This window comes from Mastomys coucha, unplaced genomic scaffold (assembly GCF_008632895.1).
Source record: "Mastomys coucha isolate ucsf_1 unplaced genomic scaffold, UCSF_Mcou_1 pScaffold20, whole genome shotgun sequence".
Lineage (NCBI taxonomy): Eukaryota > Metazoa > Chordata > Mammalia > Rodentia > Muridae > Mastomys > Mastomys coucha.
This window is the reverse complement of record NW_022196903.1, coordinates 137,207,406-137,220,868: the sequence shown is the minus strand read 5'-3', so window position 1 is coordinate 137,220,868 and position 13,463 is coordinate 137,207,406. Positions and strand designations below refer to the sequence as shown.

At 43.9% G+C, this 13,463-nt stretch overlaps 1 pseudogene; it reads right to left on the bottom strand.

Annotated features, from left to right (window-relative positions):
• Positions 1–4,280: 4,280 nt before the first annotated feature.
• LOC116100038 lies at positions 4,281–9,250 on the bottom strand (annotated as a pseudogene).
• Positions 9,251–13,463: the final 4,213 nt, after the last annotated feature.

The following is a 13,463-nucleotide window of genomic DNA, read 5'->3' as shown; positions in this document are numbered from 1 at the left end:
AATTTTTAGCTGGGTAGTGAGTCGTGCCTGTAAGCCCAGAATTTGAGGGTGGGACTAGGGGTAGGTGGGCAATGAACAGAAAAAGCACTGTGAGTTCAAGGCCAGCCTGGGCTACAGAGTAAGTTCCAGGTTAACCAGGGCTAGACAGGAACCTTTCAAAACTGAAGGATAACTGAAGGATATCATTAAGGAAAAATGTATCCAAAACTTGAAAGCAAAGCAACAGAGAATGCTCTGGCAGCTTTCAGTGTCATACTGAAGCATTTGCAAGTAGGTCTGCCCGAAGTCTGGCTAATCTGCACCATGGTGTACTTAGGCTGACTCACTGTTGAGCAAGGCTCTGGTGTGTACACTAGCTTGAAGACTTTAGTCAACGGAGACCCGGGTGACTTACTTGATCCATGCTCATTTTATATTTGCGCAAGTCAACTTTCTAACACTTTCAAATATGCGATTTTTGACAGGACGAAATCACTAAAACTTGTTTCTGAGAAGTAGCACATGATGCCGTAGCTTGTTGGTAGAGACACATAGACTGCTCTAAACTGCTCTCTGCGCTTTAGAGGCTGCTCAGGCTAGCCTTGGACATTTTCACAGAGTCAATGGTTTCACAAGGCACAGCCTAGAAGTGTAGGATTAAGTGTTCTTTTATAAGTCATTAAAACGTCCTAAAAAATCAATTTGAACACTGACCAGAAGCCACTGCACTTTGCTCCAAAGAGGGATGCTGACTCAGCATCCCTAAACACTACTGACTTCTCTCAAAATTGAGGCAGCCTGCTAAGTCAGCATGGGGACAGCTCAAAGTCCTGTGGAAAGAGGGTTTGACCGAGAGTGACAGTCAAAACCAGCACCACCTACAGCACAGAGGTCAGAATACTGGCATCCCACTTAGTCTGTGGGTGACGATACCTTTGTAAAGGGTTAGGAAAACGGGGATGGCGGAATACAATCACAGGGCACGCATAAGCACGCACAATTTTGAAAGCAACCTTAAAACAAAGAGAGCTACCACCGATTCCCGTGGGTAAAGTCAGGTGTGCCACTTTGTCCGATCCTAAGCAGGAGACCTGGTCACATCAGCCAGGGAGGGCAAGTTCCTTGAGCACTCACAGCAACTTCCCTGAGGCCTCCATGTCTGGACTCCCATCCCCAAGACTTTTTCTGACTTATCAAAATGTTTCCCCAGCTCTTGGATCGTGTTCTGACGTTATCCTTGGTATTTACATCCTGTGATGTCATTGTGGAGTTTAGACAAATCCTTTGGGAACCTACAAAAATTAAGAAGGCTTAGATGGAATAAAACACATTCAATGACTGCTTGCCCTCCCCCTCCCTACCAAAAAAAAAAAAAAAGACTGAAACAAGAAAATTCCAGAATATGGCTTAGTATTAGGTATTTCTCTTGTTGCTGTGATCAAACCCCTAACAAGAAACAATTTAAAGAAGCAATGGCTTGCCCTGGTTCACAGAGAAGAAACCACTCTGTGTTGCAGAAAGCACAGCACATGAGGCTGATATCTGCCCCTTAGTGGATCGGGAAGCTGAGGAAGACTGGGTCTAGGAGCATGCCTGACCTACAGCTGGCCTGGTCCACGCCCTAGCAACCTGCTTCCTTCAGCCAGCCCCCACCTCCCAAAGATTACACAATCCTCAGAAACAGTGCCAGCAGCTAGGAACCAAATGTCCAAATACATGGCTTGGGGAGGGGGACAGCATTAGTGGTAGAAGATGAGAAGCAAGACTCAAACCTTCCATTATGGGGTTGGCTTGGAGAATGTGGTTCAGTGGATGAAGTGCTTGCTTATGTAAGTACAAGGACCCATGTAAACTCCAGGGATGACTGTGACCAACTATAAGTCAACACTGTCAGAGACAGACACTGGAGGACCCTAGGCTGGGATCCTGGGTAGCGAACTGATGAGCTCCAGCCATACTCAGTGAAAGACCCTGCCTTAAAAGAAAAAAAAAATTGAAGAAGACATCAGACAGGAAGACCCGGCCTCCACCAGTGCCTGCATGGGTAAGTCCCCTGTGTATATGCATACACTAATCCTAACACACACATGTACACGAGCACACACATGGGAGTCAGAGGAACACTGTCTGGCCATGCATACACTAATCCTAACACACACATGTACACGAGTACACACATGGGAGTGCATACACTAATCCTAACACATACAAGTACACAAGCACACACATAGGAGTCAGAGGAACACTGTCTGGCCATGCATACACTAATCCTAACACACACATGTACACGAGCACACACATGGGGGTCGGAGGAATACTATCTGGCCATAAATTATTGCACAGGTGTCAGTTTATCCAGCTTATCACTATTGATTCTGTGTTGAGGTGAATCAACTGCATCCATACACATAAACAGTGTAGAATCTTTAACTTAACACTTGGTGACTGCAGGCCGCCATCCTGAAGCTCTGAGGAAGCTGGTTCAGAGATGGTGCATCTAACCAAATGTGCAAGTGCTCACCGTTTTCATTGTCTTCTGACCTAGTTTGGAGCAACAGGAAACACCTCTCAGCCTGGGACCCAGTGTCATCCATTCTCTAACATCCAGACAGTTCTCTTTACAATCAGGCAGCTGAGCATCAGACAGCTAATTGTATCACTCATTGGGTGACTGTACAATTGGGTGTTCCCTTTTTAGAAGGAACTGATGAAGGGGTATAATGTCTATGAGAAGCCCCTAGAGAACAATTTGACAGAGGGGCAAGCTTAAGCGATTGTTTTGTTGCTTGTGTGTTGTTTAAATGAATAAATGCTCTGATGGACTGCCTTAGGTAGGGTTTTACTGCTATGAACAGACACCATGACCAAGGCAACTCTTATAAGGACAACATTTAATTGGGGCTGGCTTATAGGTTCAGAGGTTCAGTCCATTATCATCAAGGCAGGAACACAGCAGCATCTAAGCAGGCATGGTGCAGGAGGAGCTGAGAGTTCTACATCTTCATCTGAAGGCTGCTAGCAGAATACTGGCTTCCAGGCAGCTAGGATGAGGGTCTTAAAGCCCACCTCCACAGTGGCACACCCACTCCAACAAGACCACACCCATTTCAACAGGGCCACATCTACTCCTACAAGGGTACCCCTACTGTAACAGCACCATACCTTCTAATAGTACCACTCCCTGGGCAGAGCATATACAAACCATCACGAGTTAACAGGGATTTTTTTTTTTCTCAACAAATCTAAAGGAGATTTTCAACACTCTTTAAACATGCCAAAGTAATTCTTTGCTTTGGGTGAAGAATGAAGGACGAGAATGGAAGAAACAAAGCTAAGAAAGTACTCACCAGGAATGAAACACTAAACCATCGTCCTATAGGTCAGGCATGGAGATACATGCCTGCCAGCCCAGTGCTCAGGAAGCTGAGGCTGGAGGATTGCTACAAGTCCAACACCAGCACCTGCTACACAGTGACTTCCAGGCAAGACAGGGCTACAGTAGCCACCTTGTGTCAATAAAATATTTCCCTGAAATTTTATTGAAACTATAGTAAATTACAATAAACATTTCTTTCCCGGGGTGATGTAAACAACGTTTACTGCTCCTCCTGTGGTCCCAATGACAAAACGTGATTCCACCAGTTTACTCTGGGCAGCCAATGAGAACATTAGGCTTACTTACAGAGCAGTGGGTGAAGGGCAGGGATATAGGTGGTCTTTAAGCAGCCACAGTGAAAGTTCTGCATCCAGAAGAGATGCCTCCTCCCAAAGGCTGCATAAAGTACCATCTTGAACCCTCCCCGCCTATATCCTCTAGCCCCTCCCCTAGGCATTAGGGCAGAATTGCATCCAACTGATCAGGAGGAGTGGCTAGATGCTCAGGTAAGGGTTCCACGACCTTCCCCACCTCGCCTCCTACGAGGGAAGGTAACAAGCCCCAGCTGCTACCACGTTCGTTCCTTTGCAAGTAGACACAGGAGGCCTGATTAAGGTGGCGGTTCAGAAGCTAGTCCTGCACAACAAACGTTAGAAACATCTGAACCTACTGTGCGGTTTTAATCAGTACTGGTATTTTTACCATAGTAAGACTTTTCCTCAACAGAGAAAAACATACAGGAGCCAGAGAGATGCCTCCGCAGTTGAGACGTCCAGTGCCCAGCGCCCACACTGGATGGCTCGCTGCCCCCAACTCTAGCTCTAGGAAATCTGTCAGTCTTTTCTGGCCTCCATGACTACCGCACGGACATGTACAAACGCACGTGTGAATACAGAAATGATTTTTTTTTCTTTTTTTTTCCTGATTAAGTCAACTTATTAAACCAGTTGACTTGGGCATCTTCAACAGTGACTTCGGCCTCCACCCCTGCTCAGTACTGACGGCAGTAGCCTATTCAACAATCTCAGAAGGATTACATAAGCCGATGAATCACTTGTGGATGCCCCTCTGGGAAGGATCCTACCTCTTAGAACTTTCTCCACAAAGTGTTGTCTTTGTAGTGGTGCTGAGCTTTTTGTCGGGCATGCGCAGTGGTGTTTTACAGAGTCTTCCTTGGTGCCTCTGAACAAGTTGGCACACAGTGACTTGGAGTTGCTGCTGGTAAGCAAGATTAGAATTCGGTGAATCATCCAACCTGGGTTCCACAGATGTCTTTCTTGTGTCTTTAAAAAGCTGCAGTGCGACTTCAAGGCCGACTTGTTCCTTGGCCGGAGCGCACAGTGGAGCATGCCCCACCTCGTATTTTTTTAAAGTAACATATAGACATTTCCTCTATTATCCTTTCCAATTCAGTTCTTCCTTTCTTCCCAAGGACAATTGTGATTTGCATGCTATGAATTTATTATATTACATATGTAGAAAGATCAATGGATTGATCAACTGATTGATTGATTGATTGGTTGCATTTGCAATGCTTACCTTTCATTGTCACAGGACTTAGAATCACTGTGGAAAGCCACCGATAAGTGTGTATCTGTTAGAGTGTTTCCAAAAAAGTCTACACTGAAGAGGAAGATCTATGCCAAATGCAGCCAATACCATTGCATGGGCTGACCAAAAAGGAGAAGTCAAGCTGCGCACCTGAGCTTCTCTCCCTCCCAACTGCCTCACATGCGGCCTCTGTGGCTTCCCAGCCAGAAGGATCCCTTCTTTCCATAGCCGACAATGAGCCTTTCCCTCTGAAGCTGCTTTTGACAGGCATTTTGTCTCAGCAGGGACCATGTAACTAATACAGTATCCTATATGCACAGTATATATCCAAAGGATATGTAATGTTAAAATATGGGTTAAAAAATGAATCAAATGGGCATATCACAGAAATTTCATCTTTTAAAATATAATTTTAAATGTCCTTCTGACTCTGGGAATTTTCAGAGGACAAATTTCTTAGAGCCTTCATTTGTACAACCAAAAATCAATGCCCATTCCTTCTTGAAAAACAATTAGATACAAAACAAATTGGAGCAAGGATATTTTTTTATAATGAATTCTGAAACTCATGTTGCCAGTTACAAGAAGATGTGGAGAATAAGAAGGGGTTTCTGAGATGGTGATGTGACTAAAGGTGCTCCCAATGTGACTGAAAGTGCTCCCAGGCAGTTACACTTTATATGCACCTTTGAAATCAGAGGTGAAATAAATCCAAATTACTCTTGAGAGGTGAATCCGGAAATGGCAAAGGTTACTTCTGTTGAATTCTTTTTCATTTGTGGATCTTCACACCCCTAGGCTACTGCATTAAAAGGCATTATCTGATTGCTAGATTCCCCTAGCACTTAGACTTTTTCTCACAAGGTAAACTGTTCCTGGGCATACGTGACAGCCTCTGAAACCCACAGTGTGCAGAGCACTGAAGACTTCGTGTGGCTCCCAGAACTCTGGCTAGTCACAGGCGTGACTGGGGTCACCTAAAAAGAACCTAAGCAAGTGAAGTCCACTCACCTAAAAAGAACCTAAGCAAGTGAAGTCCACTCGGGTGACATTGCACACACGTGCTTACAGACAACAGAGTGGAAAAGGTCAGCCTGGAATATTCAAACCATAAAAGAGAGTCAACGAACTGCACATAGGATCCAAATGGCCCTTACAATCGTCAGGCCGAGCCAATTAAGTAAAGAATAGATCACTTACTGGTTTTATGCAGTCAGAGTTTTAGTAAGTAATAAATGCACATTGAGCCTGGCTCTTGGTCGGGCTTCTTTGGATCATTATCAGTCCCTTAGTAATTTTATCTAAAAGAGAAGTATTGATTCTGGTGTCCCAGCCAAACGCTAATTCAGAATTACAGTCCACTTTTCCTAGACTCCCTTTTACAGTCACCTAGACCAATATGCTCTCTATCACGAGCTTCTAGAGAGGTCAAGGCACGCTCCCCCTGGCTAATCTCAACACACACACACGTCTCAGTGGGTTCACATGACCTCCTGCCCATCATATATTCAGCCACAGAAATGTTCATCTTTTAATCCTTTTCAGCAAGAGAAGTCAATCCATTGGCTAGATCAACCAAATAGGCCACTGCAAATATTTATTTACAGCTGTCTGATTTCTCTGTGGAGTATCCCAGGCTGATGGAGGGAAATATAAAGAGCAAAACTGTAGACTGGATTCCTACAGGAAAGGAGGGTAAAGAATAATTAGCCTGAGTATTAAGAGGATGGTTCAAAAATGGAGAGTTGCTGTAATTGCATCACTTTAGACAATTCACAGCATAATCATTATTTTTCCCAAAGAAGAAATATTCTATACAATAGGAAAATTAACATGGCATCAGGTTTCTGGACAGGCAAGTGTGGTTGCCTACCTGTCCACAGTGGGAACCATAACCTAGAAAATATTCCAAGCCAGCCTCAGATTGCAATTGTGTCATAAGGAAAGTAACTATGCATTTCTTCGGTTTAATCTGAAAACTTCGTTAATTCGTAGGGGAAGAAAAAATGAGTTAAAGATGCAGTTTGAGCTCTGATAGGTTTTAAAAGTTGTCACAAACTTTGATAGGTTTCCAGAACTTATAGAGAATTTTTAAATTTATTTTTAAGTAACTTGATGGGGTTTAAGTTAACTATGTTCACAACTTTATGGGTGGGTCACTCGTGCCCATGGAGGCTGGAGATGTTTGTCTGTGGGGCTGAGGTTACTGGTGTTTGGGAACCATCCCACGTGAGTTCCCACATGAGTCCCCATGTGAGTGCTGGCTACCAAACATGAGCCCTGTGCAAGAGCAACACTTTTAATCACTGAGCCATCTCTCTAGCCCAAGATTTTAGTTTTATGTTTGTTTTAGCATCATGTGTATTTATTCAAGTTTATACTCCCTATAAACTCTAGAGAGACATAACTCTGGGTTAAAGGCATTATTGAAAAACAATAAAAATAACCAGAAGTCAGAAAGTATTGATACCATTCCCACATACTCAAACTCCTGCGAAATTAGCTATGGAAAAAAATACATCAAGTTAGCACATACATATTGAGAGCTAAAAAAAAAAATCTTTTCTTTCTTTAAGAATTGCTGACAGTCATTAGCATCTTCAGATATAATTTCATGCAGCTTATTTTTTTATTTATAAAACTGTTTCCAGGTGTGATGGCATCCATCACAAGATATAGTTTAAAAATAAAAAAAAAAATGACAGCATTGACTTCCAAAATTTATGTGTACTCTAATTATACAAAAAAGTAATTTGTTAATCCAATTTCTTTCTCTCTTTCTCTCTCTCTCTCTCTCTCTCTCTCTCTCTCTCTCTCTCTGTCTCTCTCTCTCTTGCTCATATGATTTCACACTCTCTAAAGATGTTTTCAAGGTGGAAACAAAAATGAATTCCAGAGTCCAGATATCTCCATCAGGCCTATCACTGCTTTTTAATGGGTTTTAACAGTATGCTTGGTAATTCTTTCTTGGACTTATTTTTTAATATGCTGAGCAGAATTCTAATGACAGGTGAGGTATCCTTGGGGGCTTACAGCTGCTAGAGAAGACTCTGGTGGCAGTTAAGAAGCAGGCGGTACTAAAGTTGAGCAGTGGAGGAACACTGACAAACTTAGTCTCTGTCTGATATTCTTCATGCTGACCAAACATTGGCGAGGAACAGTGGAAGCGGGCCATTAACTCTTGGTTGAGGGAATACAGAGCATGACAGAGCCCCTAGCAGGAGAGTCCAGCAGCTGTCAGGGAGAGAGCTTGCTCCGTCCGAGTGGATCCCGAAGCACAGAGTTATGAATGGGAGCATCGAATGCTCAGTAAGCTTTCTCCTCTCTCTTTTTTATTCAGCCTTCAGGATGGTGGCCCTCGATGTCCAAGGTGGACGTGCTTCCCTCAGCTAAACCTAGCTGGAGAGATCTTCACAGACACCCTGGGCCGTGCTTCACTACCGCCTGGGGTGTTATTAAATATAATCAAGTTCACAATAAAACCTAACTGTTCAGATTCCATTTATTTGGAAATCCTGTTACCAAAATACCACAAGAGCTGGACACGTGGCTCCGCAGAAAATAGTGTGTTTGCGGTCAAGTTTGATGACCCAGTTCAATTCCAGGGAACCATGTGGTAGAGGGAAAAGATCAACCCCCCCAAAGCTGTCCTCTGACTTCAAGTGTGCCATACCATGGCACAGGCATGCACACATGAACATATCCATGCAAACAAACAAACATATGTAATTTTAAAATATTTTTTTAAGTACAGTGAAGAACCTCATGGTCCTAAGGAAACTTGGGAAAGTATTCATTTTAGGTGGAGATGTGACTGTCAGTGTTCATTCTTTTCTGAGCACTATCTAGATAAAGGTAGCAGACATGGTGCGAGGATAAACAGGAAGGGCATTCACAGCAGCTCAGTGGGAGAGGCAGACTCCTGAGGGGTTTGTCCATAATTAGGACAGAGCACTGTCTGGGAGATGTTGTTACTGAGGGGGGTGGGGGGGCGCCAGCCAGGTCTATCTGGAGGAAGATGGCAAAATTAAACCACCAGAAGAACCAAGAGGCCCCTCTTCAGGCCCCTCCACTGAAGGCCAGCTGGCAACCCTGGGGCTTCGAGAATTCAAGTCTCCCAGTGCCGGCAGTGTGGGCTATGTGACCTACCCTCAGTGTGGGGCAGCTACGGTATCTGTGCTTTCTCATCACTAAACCGCTTTCTAATCTTTGAAAGCGATATTTGTGAGTGTAGAACACCTGGCTGCGAGACACCCCAAATTTCCCAGGCTTCTGCAGGATGTGCTGTTCTAGCCAAAAGGGGTCTAATCCACCTCCAGAAGCAGCCTGACCTCTCCATAGCATGAATCCATGGGTACAGAGGCTAAACGCACATTCAACACAAAATAAAACAGGAATATTCCATGCCTGCATGTGCGTGTGTAATCACAGAATCCCAAGCCTGTAGCGCATGCTTGGTGTCTATATCATATGTTACCAGATACCAGTTGTATATTACAGGCTGCATATGCAATACCATATGGACACTGTAAAATATCACATGTGTTGTCGGGATAATTTTACATTTAGTGCATGATTAAAATGTCCTATATTGCATACCTACCTTTCCTGCATGCACATAGGTTTGTTTAGCAAATCACCCTCCTGATCAACCTCAGATAAAAATATGAGTTAAGGTCTCGTTACATAAGATTAAAAAACAATATGGAGTCCTGAATGCGGTTTGTTGTTCCTCCCTTGGGTTCTGCCATACAGAGCTAGCACGAGCGCAGCTGTCAATACTCAATTCATCTGCTACTGGGCGGCTTCGCCTTTCACTCACTGTGACATTTTTAAAGTGGCAAAAAAAAAAAAAAGAGCTTAAAGCAGGCATATTTGTCACTTTTTTTTTCTTTCTGGTGACCTTTTAAACACTGAGGAAAATTACTCTATACGTACAAAAGCCTTTAATCATTACGAGTGCATTTCACAATAGTGTTTTATATAGCCATGTCATTTAGATGTAAGAAATTTACATTGTACTTCCTATGGGCTGATGTTTATTTAATTATGCAAGAATTTAAACATAATAAAACCTCATCCACAGTTCTGAGCTGTGGCCAACAGGCATTGCAACTGTCATGCGTTGTCTCATTTTTAAAGTGGAAAGTCAGAAATAACTTACACACACCCTCAGCTTCCAGCTTTTAAATTCTCATAAGAAGCTGAAATAGACTTATTCAATCCATTTATATTTTAAAGGGGGTTACGGTGAGAGAGAACTGGGACAGTTTCGAGAAGGTGAGAAATTAGCTCTTGGTCAAGTTCAGGTTGGCTTTGATGTCTCCAGGGCATCACTGAACATCTCTGATTTATAGTGCCATCTCATCGAGTGTGAAGTCACACAGGCCAGGCTGTATTAGGGGAATGAAATTAGCAAATATTTGCACCCATGCTCTAAAATCCATGTAAAAACGAAGCCAATTTAATAGGATTTTGAGTTCAAAGTGTATTATTGTATTAGCTAGATATATGGACACAATTTTTATTATTTTAATGTACCAAAAAGAGACCAAATGTTTCAAAGAAGCTGACGCTGACCTTAGCAGAAGACTGGGTAACACATTGGTCTCTCCTTAAAATAGGAACAGAAGTGCGCCACACCTGGTGCGGAACAGTATTTAAAACGGCAAAGGACCCAAGTGGGTCGTGTTTAGAACTGTTCTCCGTCTCATCACCTTTCCATACATTTGAGGCCAGCCTGGACTCCACAATGAAACACTGTCTAAAAGTAGCTGGGTGAGTGGACGGAGGGAGGGAAGAAGGAAGGGAGGAAGGGGTGGGTGGATGGATGAATAGATGGATGGACAGAGGGTCAGATGGGTGGACAGACAAAGGAGAAGGAGGGAAGAAGCAAGAGACAGGGAAGGAAGCTGATAAAAATATAACATCACAGCTGGAGAGATGACGCTGGGTAAACACACTTGCCACATTAGCATGTGGATCTGAGTTCAGTGCCCAGCACTCTTGTAAAAGCTGGGTCTGGCCATGCACACTGTACCTTCAGAGCTTGAGGTTGTGGAGAATAGAGATAGACTGACCTCTGGGGCTTACTGGCTGCCAGCCTAGCTCCAGGCTCAGTGAGAGATGCTGAATCTGAGGAATACAGCAGAGGGCAATAGAGGAGATCAAGGACAATCCTCCATGACCTCTGCTCACACACACACGTACACACATGTGCACACACACACACACATGCACACATGCACACTTGCATACACACACATTACATCACAGTACAAACTAAGCGAACACTAAATAAAGTACAAAACCTGATGCCTCCTAGGCATGGGGCATTTTCTGGGTCCTACTCAGGGACAGGGAACCTTATTTGTATTCAGTTCTTGGTAGCCACCTGGTGAGTGGTGTCTCTTACTAGAATACCAGCAAGACCGTCTCTCTGAGCTTTGCCGAGACAGCAGCATGGTGACTTGAGCTCTCAGCTGTGGCCAACGTGCACCTTAACTGTTGTGTGTCTCAATGTTAAAGTGGAAATTCAGAAATAACTTACACACCCTCGACTTCCAGCTCTTAAGCTCTGATGAAGAGCTGATACTTCTGCCATTCAGAGAAAAGCCGGGCATGGATCTAAATGCAGCATTCTCTCTGCCCAATAACCGCCTTGGAGACCTCGTCTCCTAGCCTGGGCCAGCTTGTGAATCAGGGACAAGAACAATGGGCCTCCTGTCAAGGCCAAGAAACATGACATCTCTCCTTGACACTCAGTCTTCTCAGGAGGCTGGGGTGATAAAGAAAGTAGGGATCAGCAATGACAGAAGTGTCCTAAGAGAGTCCACAACACGTTATAGTAAAGATAAGTATGTAGGATTATTTGAAATCATGTACATCAGGAAAGTTTGCAACAGGAACTTGAGGAGGTCATAATAAATAAAATTCTCCAGCCAAGTGGGAGTGCAGAATTAGATTCCTTAACAAAGACAGTAGTAGGGTGGGTGGCCAGTCCTCAGAGAAGTGAGGTAGCTGAGAAGATGCTGTCGCAGTCACTGAGGGAGGCATGGCTGGAAGCAAGTGAGACAGTGGTGACCCCCCTCCTGGTGTTACCACAAACTAAGGAGGTTTTGGGCAAGGAAATAACATTTCCAACTCTGGGGCTTATGTGGAAAATGGTTGGAGTGGGAAGAGATTGCACAGTAAGAGCTTTACTGGATTAGTCCAGGCAGGAGAGGGTGTGCCCTCAGTCACACTGGTGTAAGGAGTGAGTGGGGATGATGGAGAGAAGGATCCACCAGAGCTTGATGGATGCGGGTGATGAAGACGGACAGGTATAGATTATTCTCAGTCTCCTGGCCCATTTGCCTGAATAAATAGGTGAATACTATTTCGTTATAGAAATACTTAAAATACAGTCGCACCAGATGTTAGAATGACAGGTCTACAAATCTGCTCCTACTTGCAATAAACATTTGTGTCTAAGAGAAACGTTTTTGCTTATATTTGACACTCTAAAATGAAGAACAAGTCTGGATTTTCTCACAGACTGCAAGTCACTCTGAATACGTAACTTCCACCACTATTAGGTTTTCTTCTCATTGACGGAACTCTTTTCCCAACCAGGAGATAACCCTGAAACAACATTATAGAACTCTCTGTTACAATCTCAACAAAACAGAATACCAGTTTTTGTATTCACACAGCACTTGCATGGCTATAATCTCCTATGCACTATTAAGTGGTGCAAGTTCATTTTATGTGCATAAGTAAAATGATTACAGTCCAGGCTCAGAAAAATGTTTCAAAAAAATACCCATCTATGTGCATAGTTCCTGGGAATATATGAAGTTGCACAGAATCACCCTCTGCAAGAAACGATCTTTAACATCCTCCCTTCCATCCATGCTATGACAATTCCTTTGCTATTACAATACTTAAGTAACTGGGGTGATCTGCTCCCAAATTTCCAAGACATTCCCAGACCCAAGGAAGACAAGCAGTGCTTGGGAAAGTGTTCGGGAGAAAAGGCAGAGTCTGCTTTTCGTGGTTTTGGTTTTTGGTTTTCGGTTTTTGGTTTTGGTTTTTCTCAGCAACTACAGGGTCCACTGCAGCTCAGAAGCAAGCAGCCTCCCTGCATCCCAGGAGCGGTACCCCAGGTAACCGAGCTCATCCTTGGTGGAGCTCACAATGGGAATGGTACACCAAGAGCCAACAACCCAGAGAAGGGGGAACACCGCACCAGACTCAGTCGCTGGTCTTTGGAAACAGCCCCACCCCCATCTCTGCATGTTCTGAGACCTCCAGGACTTGACGAACTCCAACCTCACACCCTGCAAGTCCTGGATTAGGTAGGTCGAGGGGAAGATATGGAGAGTGGCCACCTCACCTAATGGGTCTGTCTCCCCATTTTGCTGGATCCTGGATTGTGCCGGCTAGCTCACACGGACTTCTCGACGCCAATCTCCAGAAATTTTATGAGCCAGTAGACAATATGTTGTACCGTTAAGTGGTACGAATTTATTTTATGTGCTTGAAGTTGGCTATGGTAAAAAAATGTCTCAACTAT